We start from the raw sequence: 15,707 nt of genomic DNA, 5'->3' as shown, positions 1-15,707 counted from the left end.
CTCCTGCTTCTGTGCCCTCTCTCCTCATGGTATCATCTCCCAGGACCCGGACCTTACCGCTCCTACAGCATCCCTTCAAGAACACTCCGTAGTATCGCTCAAGTGGGGGGGAGGTTCCATCGTGACATCTCTCCCCTCTTCTCCAGTGGTATCTCCCAGACTCTACTCTTCCTCTTTTCATAGTAAGGGCTCCCCCTCAACCCTGTGTCTTGTTATTAGGTACAGGTGTGTATATTTTTTTGGAATTAGGCTCTAGAAGTTGAGTTCCAGAGCCTAACTCCAAAGATGCCTGTCCACCAGGAAATTTACCACTCGGCAAGTCTCCACAGATTTCAAGGAATGTTCCTGACACAACTCACTTATGTGACCACTGAGAAATCAGATTAGAAATCAATAACAGTAGTACTGTTTATTGCAAACAGAAATGCGCTTCAAAATGACACGTCTCATTTTGGCAACGGCTTCTTCCACTGTACGGCTGAGATACCTGTCCAAGATGGCAGTGCCCACAGAGCAGCGCCGCTTGGGTGCGGCCATATTCCGATCTCAAAAAAGCAGCGGATGGCAAGGGAACTGTGGCGGACGCTGGTGACTGCGCCCTGTTGATTGCGCAACACAACTTCGCAGGTGCTTTTGAGTGTGCGCATCAGACACCCAGTCTCCCGCCAGGTAGACACCCTGGCGTTAGAGGTCAGAACTCGAAAGGGAAGCGTTTCTCAGGACCCAGGGGCTAGCGCCTGAGCCGTGCTGCGTAATTTTGAAGTGGTTGGCTGCCCAGGTACTGTGGGCTGAGTGATGGGGGCTGGGATCTGGGTCAATGGTGGGACTTCTGTGGATTCAGTGATGGGGTCTTTTATAGAGAATGCTCAGCTAATTATTAGTCAGCCTTTCTTTTTCTAATTAAAGCATTAAGACCATACGTTTCCATCTAAGACCCAAAAGATAATGTTGTATTGTATTATCGTTATTTCTCATGTCTAAGTATTTTTAAATTTCAGTTAAGATTTTTTCATTTCACACGTGTCATTTTTTTTTTTAATTTTATTAGTTTCAGGTGCACAAGACAAAGCAATACTTAGACGTTTATCATTTATATCCTGCACACTGTGTGAACTCCCCTCCCCCCATCCACTATCCCTCTGACATCGCACAGAGCCATTACATTTCCACTGTCTCTATTCCTAATGCTGTACTCCGCTTCCTGTAACGATATACATACACACACACACATACACACACACACACACACACACACACACACACACACACATATATAAAATTATAGTTGGCATTCATTAGTGTTCAGCTTCAGCTTCACGTGTACAGTGCAGTGATCAGGCATCTACATCACCCCTGAGGTGGTCTCCCAAATGGGACACGTGTCCATCGGATACCCTACAAAATCTTTACATTATTGATTACGTTCCCCAAATTAATTTTCAAAACCCCGTGGCCATCTTGCGGTTACCGACTATTTTCTAAACCTCTCACCTTCCCCTTATCCCCACCCCCCCACCCATCTAGCAACCCTCAGTTTTTCCTCCATGTTTCCAAAACTGTTTCTGATTAGTTCATTCACTTATTCTTTTCTTTAGATTCCGCATATAAGTGAGATCATATGGTATTTGTCTTTCTCTGTCTGACTTATTTCACTTAACATAATGTTCTCTAGGTCCATCCATGTTGTTGCAAATGGTAAGATTTCTTTCTTCTTTATGGCTGCGTAATACTCCACTGTATAAATGTACCACAGTTTCTTAATCCAGTCATCTATCAATGGGCATTTTGGTTGTTTCCATGTCTTGGCTATTGTGTATAGTCACACGTGTTAATTTGAAGCGCATTTCTGTTTGCAATAAACAGTACTACTGTTATTGATTTCTAATCTGATTTCTCAGTCGTCAGAGAAATCAGATTAGATTGTGTCATGAACATTCCTTGAAATCTGTGGAGACTTGCCGAGTGGCAAAGTCCTTTGTATCTTTCCATGAATGCTCCATCTATCGCGTCAAAAGAATGTGTTCTCAAAAGAAAGAAAAAAAATGTGTTCTCCAACTGTGAATTGTGTTGTTCAAAATTTGTATACGCTCTCTGATTTTTTTTCCCACTTACTCGTTCTGTATAGAGCAGAGTGATGGTGATTTGTGCATTTCTCTTTGCTTGTGTCAACTTTTGTTGTACTTGAACCTTATTATTAGGTACAGATGTGCATATTTTTATTATTAATTAATTAATTTATTTGTATTAGTTTCAGGTGCACAAAACAATGTACTAGTTAGACATTTATCATTTATATCCCACAGTGACAACCTCCCTCCCCCCATCCACTACCCCTCTGACATCGCACACAGCCATTACATTTCCACTGTGTCTATTCCTAATGCTGTACTCCGCTTCTTGTAAATATATATATATATATATATATATATATATATATATATATTAAATATTTATATATATATATATATATATATATATATATATGTATATAAACTTGTAGTTGACATTCATTATTGTTTAGCTTCAGTTTCAGGTGTACAGTGCAGTGATCAGGCATCTACATCATCCCTGAGGTGGTCTCCCTAATGAGACAAATGTCCATCAGACACTCTACAAAATATTTACAAGATTATTGATTACATTCCCCAAATTGACTTTCGTATCCCCGTGGCAATCTTGTGATTACCGACTGTGCTTTCTAATCTGCTCACCTTCCCTCTTATCCCCAGCCCCTCTCCCATCTAGCAATCCTCAGTGTGCATATTTTTTTAAATGGACATTGCCAATGACTCTCAAAAATGTTATATATATATTACATGTATGCATATAATATATATAATACATGTATGTGTATATATACATGAATGTATAATAAATATTCCACCAGCAATGTATAAATACCCCATTTTCCCAAATCCTCTCCAGCACTGGATGATGTTGTTCTTTTTCATTTTTTATCATCTGAAGGCTGAATAATTAAATATAGTTTTTCTGTTTTACTTTTTCCGCCTATTAAGTGAGGTTGAGCATCTCTTCCAGTTAATTGGGCATTTGGATTCCTTCTGTGCATTTTCATATCCTTTGTCCATTCCTCTTCTCTCTCTTGGCTTTTACATGATAAACTTTCCTGGACTCCCTCATTGAGTATTACTAGTGTCATATCTATTCCCATACATATTAAGATCAATTTCTGGACATTTTCTTATATTTTACTAGCCTATTTATCCCTGTTTTGATTGCATTAGTTTTCATTGTTAGCTTAATATCTGCTAGTCCCAGCACCCTCTCAGTATTCCCTTACATAATCTTCTTGGCTATTTGTACTTCCATATAGAGTTTGAAATTGTTTTACCAAGTTGAAAAAGAGTTGTAATTCTGATGGACACTTCATTACTTCAATAGGGTTAACATCGAAGCAGTGATATTTTTATTTTTGCTATATTCCTATCCAGGGATATGGTCTGTCTCTCCATGTACTTACATTTTGCATTATATTATAGAATAACTATTAGTTTTCTTATTTTAAGTTGAGCGTCGTTCTTGTGTTCATTTTTAGGTATTCTGTGTTTGTTGTCCTTATTGGAAATAGGATATTTTTTTCCTTTTCTGTTTCAATCTGCTGTATTTATTTTCTTGTACCCTACCACCTTATCAAAATTCCCTGTGCTAGGTTTCTGACTATACAATGATATTACCAGCAAATAAAAATGATTTTCTCTCCCTTCTCAGTATTTAGCCAGTTTATTTCATCTTCATATTTAATTTCATTAGCTAGAGCTTTGAAAACACTGCTGTGAGGGGAGCAACCCAATGTTGCTACTAGTTTTAATGGAAACGTCTTCAGCATTTTACCTTCTAATGTTACACTTCCTGGTTATCTCTAGACTATAATCTTGGCTGAATTTTCATAGTTTCTTTCTAGCCTTGTTTTCATTTGAGAATTACTGCTGAATTGTGTCAAATACCTTTGTTTTATATCCATCGATAAATTGTGTTGTTTTTCTCCATAATTTGTTGATGCAATGCGTAAATTGATAATTGTACTAACGTTAACCATCTTTGTCTTACTGGAAAACCCAATTTGCCCTTGGGGTAAACATTTATTTTCACACTTGCTGGATTCAAATTGCTAATATTTTATTTAAGATCTTTGCATCTATAAGACAAAATAATCTGCAGATAACTGCTTCTTTGTATTAGAACTATATATTTTTTAGGTAAGGTTATAGTGCTTCATAAAATTAATTTGGAAGATTTCCAACTTTCTATTATTTAAGACAGGGATTGCAAAGTTTTTTCGTAAAGGGCCAAATAGTAAATATTTTAGACTTTGTCAGTCCTGCAATCTCTGTCACAACTGCTCAACTCTGCTGCTGTAGCAAAAGCAGCCACAGACAACATGTAAACGAATAGAAATTGTTGTTTTCCAATAAAATTTTATTTACAAAACAGGCTATGAACCTGCAGCCTGTAGTTTACCAAACCCTGGTCTAGAAATGTTTTTACAGTGTAGAAATACTGTTTTTTTAAAGTTGGATTGTACTCCATATTAAGTTAGTTTCCTCCTGGTGGCTTGTGTGTGTGTGTGTGTGTGTGTGTGTGTGTGTGTGTGTGTACTTAACTTTTTACTGTGAAATAATTATAGATTCACAGGACATTGCAAAAAATAGTACAGAGAGCTGGGGTCTTTTTTTTTAAAGATTTTAAAACTAAAATACACCTAACCAAAATAAACTTAACCAAGGATGTGAACTCTGATGATTTTTTGGTCTATTTCTTTAAAAACTGCCATTGGGATTTTGATGGGGATCGCATTAAATCTGTTTATTGCTTTGGGTAATATGGCCATTTTAACTATGTTGATTCTTCCAATCCATGAGCACTGAATGTCTTTCCATTTCTTTCTGTCTTCTTCAATTTCTTTTAAAAATGTTTTATAGTTTTTAGCATATAGGTCTTTCACATCCTTGGTTAAGTTTATTCCTAGGTATTTTATTCTTTTTGCTGTAATTGCAAAATGAGTTGTTTTTTTGTTTTTGTTTTTTTAAGATTTCATTGTTAGTATATAGGAATGCAATGGACTTTCGTATGTTGATTTTGTAGCCGGCAACTTTACTGTATTCGTTGATTGTTTCTAATAGCTTTTTGGTGGAGTCTTTAGGGTTTTCTGTGTATAGCATCATGTCATCTGCAAAGAGTGACAATTTAACTTTTTCATTCCCTATTTGGATGCCTTTTATTTCTTTCTCTTGCCTGATTGCTCTGGCAAGGACTTCCAACACTATGTTGAAAAGCAGAGGTGATAGGGGACAGCCCTGTCGTGTTCCTGAACGTAGAGCAAAGGGCTTCAGTCTTTCACCATTAATTATGAGATTAGCAGAGGGTTTGTCATATATGGCCTTTATTATGTTAAGGTATTTTCCTTCTATACCTATTTTATTAAGTGTTTTAATCATAAATGGATGTTGTGTCTTGTCAAGTGCTTTTCCTGCATCAATTGATATAATCATATGATTTTTGTCCTTTATTTTGTTTATGTGGTGTATCACATTGATGGATTTGCATATGTTGAACCATCCTTGTGCCCCAGGGATGAACCCCACTTGGTTGTAATGAATAATCTTTTTAATGCATTGTTGCATTCGATTTGCTAGAATTTTGTTTAGGATTTTAGCATCTGTAATCTTCAGGGATATTGGTCTTCTTTTTTTGTGTTATCCTTAACAGGATTTGGTATAAGGGTAATGTTGGCCTCATACAATGAGTTAGGGAGTCCTGTCTCTTCTTCAATTTTTTGGAAGAGTTTGAGCAGGCTTGGTATTAGATCCTCTTTGAAGGTTTGGTAGAATTCACTAGTGAATCCATCTGGTCCTGGACTTTTGCTTTTGGGAAGGTCTTGGATGACTGATTCAATTTCGTTACTGGTGATCGGTCTGTTTAGATTTTCCAGTTCTTCATGGTTCAGCCTTGGAAGGCTATATGTTTCTAAGAACTTGTCCATTTCTTCTAGGTTATTGAATTTGGTGGCCTATAGTCCTTCATAGTATTCTTGGATGATCCTTTGTATTTCTGTGGTGTCCGTGATAACTTCCCCTTTTTCGTTTCTGATTTTGTTAATTAGTGTCTTCTCTCTTTTTATCTTAGTGAGTCTAGCCAAGGGTTTGTCAATTTTGTTAATCTTTTCAAAGAACCAGCTCTTTGTCACATTAATTTTTTCTATTGTCTTTTTGTTCTCTATTTCATTTAGTTCTGCTCTAATTTTTGTTATTTCCTTTCTTCTGCTGACCTTGGGTTTTACTTGTTCTTCTTTTTCTAGTTCTTTAAGGTGTAACATGAGGTTATTTATTTGGGAGTTTTCTTGTTTCTTGAGATAGGCCTGTAATGAGATAAATTTCCCTCTTAAAACTGCTTTCGCTGCATCCCAAAAAATTTGGTAGGATGTATTTTCATTGTCATTTGTTTCTATGTATCTTTTGATCTCTCCTCTAACTTCTTCTTTGACCCAGTCGTTCTTTAAAAGTATGTTGTTTAATCTCCATATATTTGTGTTTTTTCCAGCTTTCTTTTTGCAGTTGATATCCAATTTCAAAGCCTTGTGATCAGAGAATATGCTTGGTATGATTTCAATCTTCTTAAATTTGCTGAGACTGATTTTATGTCCCAATATGTGATCTATCCTTGAGAATGTTCCATGTACACTAGAAAAGAATGTATAGTCTGATGTTTTTGGATGAAGTGCTCTATAAATGTCAATTATGTCCATTTCATCTAATGTGTCATTTAGGGCTGCTATTTCGTTATTTATTTTCTGTTTGGATGATCTATCCATAGCTGTCAATTGTGTATTTAAGTCCCCTAGTATAATTGTGTTTTGGTCAATTTCTCCCTTTAGTTCTGTTAGTAGTTGCTTAATATATTTCGCTGCTCCCTGATTGGGGGCATAAATATTGATGACTGTTATGTCTTCTTGTTGTACAGTCCCCTTCACCATTATGAAATGTCCATCTTTGTCTCTTGTTATCTTTTTCACCTTGAAGTCTGTTTTATCTGATATCATTATGGCTACACCTGATTTTCTCTGGGTACCATTTGCTTGGAGTGTCAATTTCCACCCTTTCACTTTGACTCTATGCTTGTCCTTGTAGCTGAGATGTGTCTCTTGGAGACAGCATATGGTGGGGTTTAATTTTTTGATCCAATCTGCTACTCTGTGCCTTTTTATTGGTGAGTTCAGTCCATTTACATTTAGGGTGATTATTGATATGTGAGGATTTCCTGTCATTCTATCTTTAGTTTTCTGGTAAGGCTGTGTCTCCATTGTTTCCTTGCCTTTTTGTTGTTGTCTATTATTTCTGTGTGGTGGTATTCTATGATGTTTCCCTCTGTTTCTTCTTTTATTACACTATATATTTCAGTTCTGGATTTTTTTAGAGTGGTTACCCGTAAGTTTATGTAAAAGAAAGTTTGATATTTAGAGTATTCCATTTTCTTCAGCACGCTTACTTTCTCCATTCCCATACTCTGGTTCAGGCCTTTACTCACCCCCTTTTTCTGTTTCGGTTGCCACAAATTGTCCCTGTTGATGGTGGTCGAATAGCCTCCTTTAGTATTTCTTGTAGTGCAGGTCGTGTGTTAGAAAATTCCCTCAGCTTCTGTATGTCTGGAAAGGTCTTTATTCCTCCTTCATATCTAAAGGAAATCTTTGCTGGATATATTATTCTTGGCTCATGATTTCTCTCTTTCCATAGTTTGAATATTTGGTTCCACTCCCTCCTGGCTTGTAGAGTTTCTGCTGAAAAATCTGATGACAATCTAATGGGCTTTCCTTTGTAAGTTACCATCTTCTTTTCCCTGGCTGCCTTGAGGATTCTTTCTTTGTCGTTGATTTTAGACAGCTTCAATACAATGTGCCTTGGAGAAGGCCTGTTGTGATTGAGGTAACTAGGTGTTCTATTTGCTTCTTGGATTCGAGGGTCCAGTTCTGTCCACAAGTTTGGGAAGTTCTCATCGATAATTTGTTTGAATATATTCTCTGTTCCCTTCTCTCTTTCTTCTCCTTCTGGTATGCCCGTTATTCTTATATTGCTCTTTCTGATGGAGTCAGAAAGTTCTTGTAGAGTTCTTTCATTTCTTTTAAGTCTCAAGTCTCTTTCTTCTTCCCTCCGTGTCATTTCCAGGTTTCTATCTTCGATGTCACTGACTCTTTCGTCCATCTGGTCAACTCTACTACCTAAGCTAGTTATTTCATTCTTAATTTCTTCTATTGAGTTCTTAATCTCCAGAAATTCTATTTGGTTCTTTTTTAAAATTTCAATCTCTTTCGTAAAATGCTCATGCTGTTCTTTGATTGTGTTTCTGAGTTCATTTAACTGTCTATCTGTGTTTTCTTGCATCTCGTTGAGTTTTTTCAGAACTGCAATCTTGAATTCTCTGTCATTTAAGTCACATATTTCTGTATCTTTAAGTGCCTTTTCTGGAGATTTTTCACTTTCTTTTTGAGCTGTCTTGTTGCCTTGGTTATTCATGGCAATTACTGGTTTACTATTTCTCTTCCTAGACATCTACAGGAGTGGCTTCTGCAACAGGTTGATAGGAACCGGTCTTTCTTTTGTTTTCCAGTACTTGTTGGTAGAATGTTTTATTTTTTCTCCAACTGCAGCTTATTTTTGTTCTCCCACACGGTAGTGCTATGTTTTCTCTGCACTATTCCAGCTTCTCACACAATGAGGGGATTCCCTGGGAGACGGGCTTCTCCTCTGTTAATAGTTCGTCTAGGTCACAGGGCGCAGTGTCCTGGTGGGTATGCAGAGAGCTTTTGATGTTCCAAGGCTCTTCCAGCTCCTGATTCAGAGCCTGTATGTTTCAGCAGTTCTGTTTACTCCTGCAGGGATCCGCCCAGATAGGTGGGGCCAGGGGCGGGGTGAGTTGTGAGAGGTGGCCCAGAGCAATGGCTGTGACCACCACCACAGTCGGTCCTGCTTCCACAGCTCCCTCCCCTTTGCCGGAACTAGTTGGGCTGCAAATCTGTGTCTGCGGTCCAGTTCTCAGAACAGCAAATATTCTGTTCTTTTGATCTGACACTGCTACTGTTCCATTTCTAGCACCGGGCAGGTGGGGGCGGGGTGAGCTCTGGGAGGGTAGGGAGGGGGCGGCTAGTCTCAGTGCCTAAGGCTTCTGTTCTCTGCTCGGCAGTGAGGGCTTAAACCACCGTTTTCAGCCTTCTTCCCTCAGTCTTTTCTCCGAGGTCTCTGCCTTGAGCGTTGGGTTCAGCCGTGTTATATGCTGCCCCCTCAGCCCTATGGGCCATAAGCGGAGCCCTAGCAGTCCGAGTTCTTCCCTGTCCCGCAGCTGCGGTAGTTCCGGGAAGCAGCAAGCTCTGAGCACTGAGCTAGGTGCATCCTGCGACCGCGTGGCTCCATCTCCGCAGTTCTCCCTTTCCTCCTCCCCCCGCTCGCGCGAATCTCCCACCTGTAGGTAACTTCGGTAGTGGGCCTCTTCGTCTTGCCTGTCTGCTGTGCAGGGAGTCCTTTGTGGAGTTTTTGTTGTTCGATTCGTTGTAAATTCCAGGGGAGCTTTACAGAGGCTCACCTCACGCCGCCATTTTATGACGTCACCCCTTTCTTTGTCTTTAACCTTTGGCATTTTAATTATGATGTGTCTTGGTGTTGGCCTCTTTGGGTTCATGTTGTTTGGGACTCTATGTGCTTCCTGGGCTTATATATCTGTTTCCTTTGCCAGGTTAGGGAAGTTTTCTGTCACTATTTCTTCAAGTAGATTTTCAATTCCTTGCTCTCTCTCTCCTCCTTCTGGTACTCCTATAATTTGGATGTTTGTACCCTTGATGTTGTCCCAGTGGCCCCTTAAACTCTCCTCAGTTTTTTGGATTCTTTTTTGTTTCTGCTGTTCTGGTTGGGTGTTTTATGCTACCTTATTTTCTTCATCGCTGCTCTGATCCTCTGCTTCATCTAATCTGTTGATTGCCTGTAATATATTCTTCATTTCCGTTATTGTATTCCTTATTTCTGATTGGTTCTTCTTCATGTTTTCTCTGTCCATTTTTATGCTTCTTATCTCTTTGTTAAAGTTCTCCCTGAGGTCAGTGAGCATCCTTACAACCAGTGTTTTTAATTCTGCATCTGGTAGATTGCTTGTCTCCACTTTTTGTTTAGTTTTTGTTTTTTCTGGAGCTTTGTTCTATTCTTTTATTTGGGACATGTTTCTCTGTCTTCCCATTTTGGTTGCCTCCCTGTGTTTGTTTCTATGTATTAGGTAGGGCTGCTATGTCTTCTGGTCTTAGTAGAGTGGCCTTATGTAGTAGGTGTGCTGTGGGGCTCAGTGTTGCAGTCTTTCTGGTCACCTGAGCCACACACTCCAGGTGTGTCCCTTGTGTGGGTTGTGTGTGCCCTCTTCTTGTAGCTGAGTCTTGGTTGATTATTGTACATCAATGTGAAGGACTGATCCTTGGGCTCACTCATTGTGAGGACTGGCCTTGACTACAGTGGAAGAGTTGTTGTGCAGGGGCTGACCCTACAGAGTAGGATCTAACTCAGCAAGACTCTGGTGCCAGCCCAATCCTCCCCTTGGGTGTGTCATACTTGAAGGAGCCTGGGTGATGCTCCAGCTTGTTTTGAAGCTGGCCACTGGGGGCACAAGCCCCAGAACTACCTTGGAGGGTATCTGCTATAGCTCAAGTTCAGCCACAAGCCCGTGCCCCACTCAGGGCCACCCAGCAGGAGCCACAAAAAATCCACAGATGGCTGCTCACCTTGACGTGCTTGGATGTACCTTGAGAGGCTGGCTGCTGCTAGTGCCGAGCTTAGGGCTGCTCAGCCAGAGGTACAGGACACGCACAAGCCAGATGCTGCTTGTCTGGATTCAGCGAACCTTTGAGAGCACCCTAGGAAAGTCTGCAGCATGCTCTAAGGCAGGCAATTTGTATGAAAAAGCCACTGAAAGCAGCCTGGGTGTGCCTGAAAGTTGGGTGGGACAGCGTCTCAAATCACCGGGGCATGGTGAGTGAACTGCGGAGACTCAGATATGGCGGCCACCTGTGTCTGCACACTGGGAACGGAGAGGGCTCAACAAATAAACAATGGCCTCTGCCACGTCTTCACTCTAGGAGAAAGCCAACTCTCCAGCCACTGTCCCAAGCCAGACAACTCAGTTCCCCACCATATGTCCCTGCCGTCTTTCCAGCTGCTGCCTCAGTGCTGGAGCTCAGAGTGAGTGATTGCATTGCATTGGTGGGTAAGTCTGTGTGCAGTCCCTTTAAGAGGAGTGCCTGGTAGTGCAGCTGTACTCAGTGTCACTCAGTCACAATCTCCACTGGTTTTCAGAACCAGAAATTATGGGGACTTCTCTCCCCGGCACTGGAACCCTGGGCTGGGGTGGGGCTGGGACCTCTCACCCCTCTTGGAGGTGGGCAGCACCTCCACAGCTGAAAGATCCCTTCTGATCTTTAACGGTCAAATGCGGATGTGGGGCCAGCCTATAGTACATCTAAGCCCCTCCTACCAGTCTTGAGGTGGCTTCTTCTGCGTGTCTTTGGTTGTAGAGCTTTGGTTCAGCAAAATTTTAGGCAATTCCCAATGATGGTTGTTTTGTAGTTTAGTTGTAATTTTGATGTGGTCGTGAAGGAAGGTAAGCACAGCTTTTACCTACTGTGCCATTTTGGTATTCCGAACTGGTGTCTTTTTAAGCAATACACATACAAACTTTATGACTTCTGTTCCTTGGTCACTGAGTTTCTTTTGTTTTTTCTTTCTTTGTGTTAATTTATATATTATTGGGGAAGCACCTGTTTCACCTCCATATTTAAATTTTGCTATGGAATTGCACATAATATTCTACTAGAAGTAATAATTAGTGGAATATCTCCTCTAGTGGTAATATCTCCTTGTTCTGAATGTTATATATTTTTCTATTTCCTTTGTCAGATTTGCCAAGAGTCTATTCATGTAACTGGTCATTTCATAGAATCAGCTCTTCATTTTATTTGTACCTTCAATGTACATATAATTCATGCACATTATATTGCATTTAAGTTTTATTTTTATTAACTGTTATTTCCTGGGGGTTTTATGAGCATATTTCTGTTTTTCTCTAATTTCTTAGATTGAGTACTCAGCTTATTTATTTTGATGTTTTCTCTCATTTTAATAACAAAATCATGTAGAGCTGTATATTTTCTTATAAGTATAGCTTTTGCTGTGTCCATAACTTCTAGTATGAAGTATATAACTTCAGTGTTGTTGGTGCACTTTCAGTCTGGTTCTTATTTATTTATCTATTTTTAATTTTTTTTTATTGTGGTAAAAAACACATAACAGAATGTTTACCATCTTAACCATTTCTAAGTGTACAGTTCAGTAATGGTACGTATATGCACAGTGTTCTGCAGCTAATCTCCTGAACTTTTTCATCTTACAATACTGAAACTCTATACCTGTTAAACAACTCCTCGTCTCCTCCTCACTCCAGCCCCTGGTAACCACCATTCTATTTTCTGTTTCTATGAATTTGACTACTCTAGATACCTTATATAACTGACATCATATAGTACTTGTCTTTTTGTCACTGCCTTACCTCTCTTAGCATACTGTCTTCAAGGTCCGTCCATGTTGTAGCATGTGTCCGAATTTCCTTTTTAATGTTTAATAATATTCTATTGCATGTATATAGCACATTTTGTTTATCCATCCATCTGTTCATGGACACTTGGGTTGCTTTCACCTCTTGACTATTGTGAATAATGCTGCTATGAACATGGATGTGTAAATATCTCTTTGAAATACTGCTTTCAATTCTTTTGGATATATACCCAAAAGTAAGATTGCTGGATCATATTCTATTTTTAATTTTTTTGTGGAAAGCCATACTGTTTTCCATAGTGACTGCACCATTTTATACTCCCACCAGCAGTGCTCAAGGGTTCCAATTTCTCCACATCCTTGCCAGCACTTATTATTTTCTGCTTTTTTAAATAGTAGTCATCCTAATGGATGTGAGATGTTATCTCATTGTTCTTTTGATCTGCATTTTCCTAATGATTAGTGACGTTGAGCATCTTTTCATGTGCTTACTGGCCATTTGTATATCATCTCTGGAGAAATGTCTGTTCAAGTCCTTTGCTGTTTTTCAATTGGGTTATCTGGGTTTATCTTGCTGCTGTTGAATTATAGGAGTTCTTTATATGTTCTGTATATTAGCCCCTTATCAGATATATGATTTGCACATATTCCATTCCCTATATTGCCTTTTTTAAAAAAATATTTTATTGGGGAAGGGGAATAAATTTTTTTAAAGATTTTATTGGGAACAGGACTTTATTGGGGAACAGTGTGTACTTCCAGGCCTTTTTTCCAAGTCAAGTTGTTGTCCTTTCAATCTTAGTTTTGGAGGGCGCAGCTCAGGTCCAGGTCCAGTTGCCGTTTTCTAGTTGCAGGGGGCACAACCCACCATCCCTTGTGGGAGTCGAACCAGCAACCTTGTGGTTGAGAGGACGCGCTCCAACCAACTGAGCCATCCGGAAGCTCAGTGACAGCTCAGCTCAAGGTGCCGTGTTCAATCTTAGTTTCAGGGGGCGGAGCCCACCATTCCTTGTGGGACTCGAGGAATTGAACTGGCAACCTTGTGGTTGAGAGCCCACTGGCCCATGTGGGAATCGAACCGGCAGCCTTCGGAGTTAGGAGCATGGAGCTCTAACCGCCTGAGCCACCAGGCTGGCCCCCCTATATTGCCTTTTCACTTTGTTGATTGTGCCCTTTGATATGCAGAAGTTTCTTTTTGATGTGTCCAATTTGTCTACTTTTGCTTTTGTTGCCTGTGCTTTTGGTGTCATACCCAGGAAATCTTAGACAAATCCAATATCATGAAGCTTTTCCCCTATGTTTTCTTCCAATAGTTTTAAGTCTTACATTTAGGTCTTTGATCTATTTTGAGTTCACTTTTGTATATGGTATAAGGTAATCATTTGCATCATTTTCCCAGCACCATTTATTGAAGAGACTATCCTTTCCCCATTGAATACTTTTGGCACCTTTGTCAAATATCATTTGACCATGTATGTGAGAGTTTATTTCTGGGCTCTCTATTCTATTCCATTAGTCTATATGCCAGTTTAACACTGTTTTGATTACCGTAGCTTTGTGATAAGTTTGGAAATCAGTAAGTGTGAGACCTGCAACTTCATTCTTCTTTTGCAAGATTCTTTTGGGCTATTCGGGGTTTGGTTTAATTTTTTGAATCAGAGTTCCTAAGTTCATTCTTCTAAGTTAAATAACTCTGCTTTCCATTGTTGTAAGTGATACGTGTGAGGCTGAGAGGACCATGTGGGGGAGGATCAGTGATTTAGGACTAAGTTTCTTAGTCCACTAGCTCTGCCTTTATATATAACCCATTTATGCCAATTGGATGTCTTTGACCTTCAGATTCCCTTTGATATTGTTATCACGAAGCAGGCTTTCATTTTTCTGGACTTTACTTACTATATCTATGCCCAGCCTTTTATTTTGCAGTTTGTCACTATGTTTTACTTATGTTTCTTATAGCTATGTCTCATAGTACTTGCTTTTTTTCATTCCAGTCCTCCCTCTTTCTCTCTTTTGACAGAATGAATCAGCCAATTCAATTTCACATAACCATAACACACCTAATTTTGTGCCTTGTTTCTTATTTTATATTTACTATTTATGTTATTTTCTGCTTTTTTTTTCCTGTTCTTACTTTGATGGCTTAATATCGGTATGGCCATTCATAACCCCTCCCCAACTGACTCACCTTTTAAGTCAGGGAATTTTAAGTTTCATAAAATCTTCAGGGGTACATCTCATTTTTATCAAGCATGATTAAGTCAATATTTTCTCTATTCATTGACTAAAATAAAATTACACCATTAGAGAAATGCCCTACCTTCTAAATTTTTTTTCAGCAAGATAGTTATACTTTTGAACTTTTCAAAGAGAATTTAAATTTTTTATTATAGGCCCTACATATTTTCTTTAGGTATCTGTCTAAAGATACTTAGCAATTTTTGTTTCAAATTCCCAGTAACATTTTCTTTTTTTTTCTTTGCATGTACAAAATTGTATTCTGCTTTTATTCAGAGTAGATATTTTTTTGGATTTTGTATGCATTTTTAAAATTTTTAATTAAATTTATTAGGGTGACAATGATTATTAAAATTACATAGGTTTCAAGTGTACAATTCTGTATTACATCATCTATATACCACATTGTGTGCTCATTACCCAGAGTCAGTTCTCCTTCCATCACTATATATTTGACCCACTTTACCCTATTTTACCATCCCTTCTACCCCCTTACCCTCTGGTAACCACTAAACTGTTATCTGTGCCTATGAGTTTTTGTTTCTTTTTTGGTTGTCTTGTTGCTTTCAGTTTTATATTCCACATATGAGTGAAGTCATCTGGTTCTCAACTTTTCCTGTCTAACTTATTTTGCTTAGCATAATCTCAAGATCCATCCATGTTGTCGCAAATGGCAATATTTAATCTTTTCTTATGGCAGAGTAATATTCCATTGTGTATATATACCACATCTTTATCCAGTCATCTATTGAAGGAACTTTGTTTGTTTCCATGTCTTGGCCACTGTAAATAATGCTACAGTGAACATCGGAGTACATTAGTGTGATCAAAAAATGCAGTGAATGTTTAAATTAAGAAAACTTATTACAGTAAAAGACA

General features: G+C 38.9%; 1 long non-coding RNA gene across 2 annotated transcripts in view; it reads left to right on the top strand.

Annotated features, from left to right (window-relative positions):
• The first annotated feature begins 200 nt into the window (after window positions 1-200).
• The window catches only part of LOC141569710 (uncharacterized), a 62,015-nt gene continuing 46,508 nt past the window's right edge, over window positions 201-15,707 (top strand). For both annotated transcript variants that reach the window (XR_012493473.2, XR_016019947.1), the window contains exon 1: window positions 201-778. This is a non-coding gene — a long non-coding RNA (uncharacterized LOC141569710). The remainder of the gene's footprint in view (window positions 779-15,707) is intronic.

This window comes from Rhinolophus sinicus, chromosome 18 (genome assembly GCF_057876585.1).
Source record: "Rhinolophus sinicus isolate RSI-liver-muscle chromosome 18, RSI-T2T, whole genome shotgun sequence".
Classification (NCBI taxonomy): Eukaryota; Metazoa; Chordata; class Mammalia; order Chiroptera; family Rhinolophidae; genus Rhinolophus; species Rhinolophus sinicus.
The sequence above is the reverse complement of the archived record's forward strand: the minus strand, read 5'-3'. Positions and strand labels throughout refer to the sequence as shown.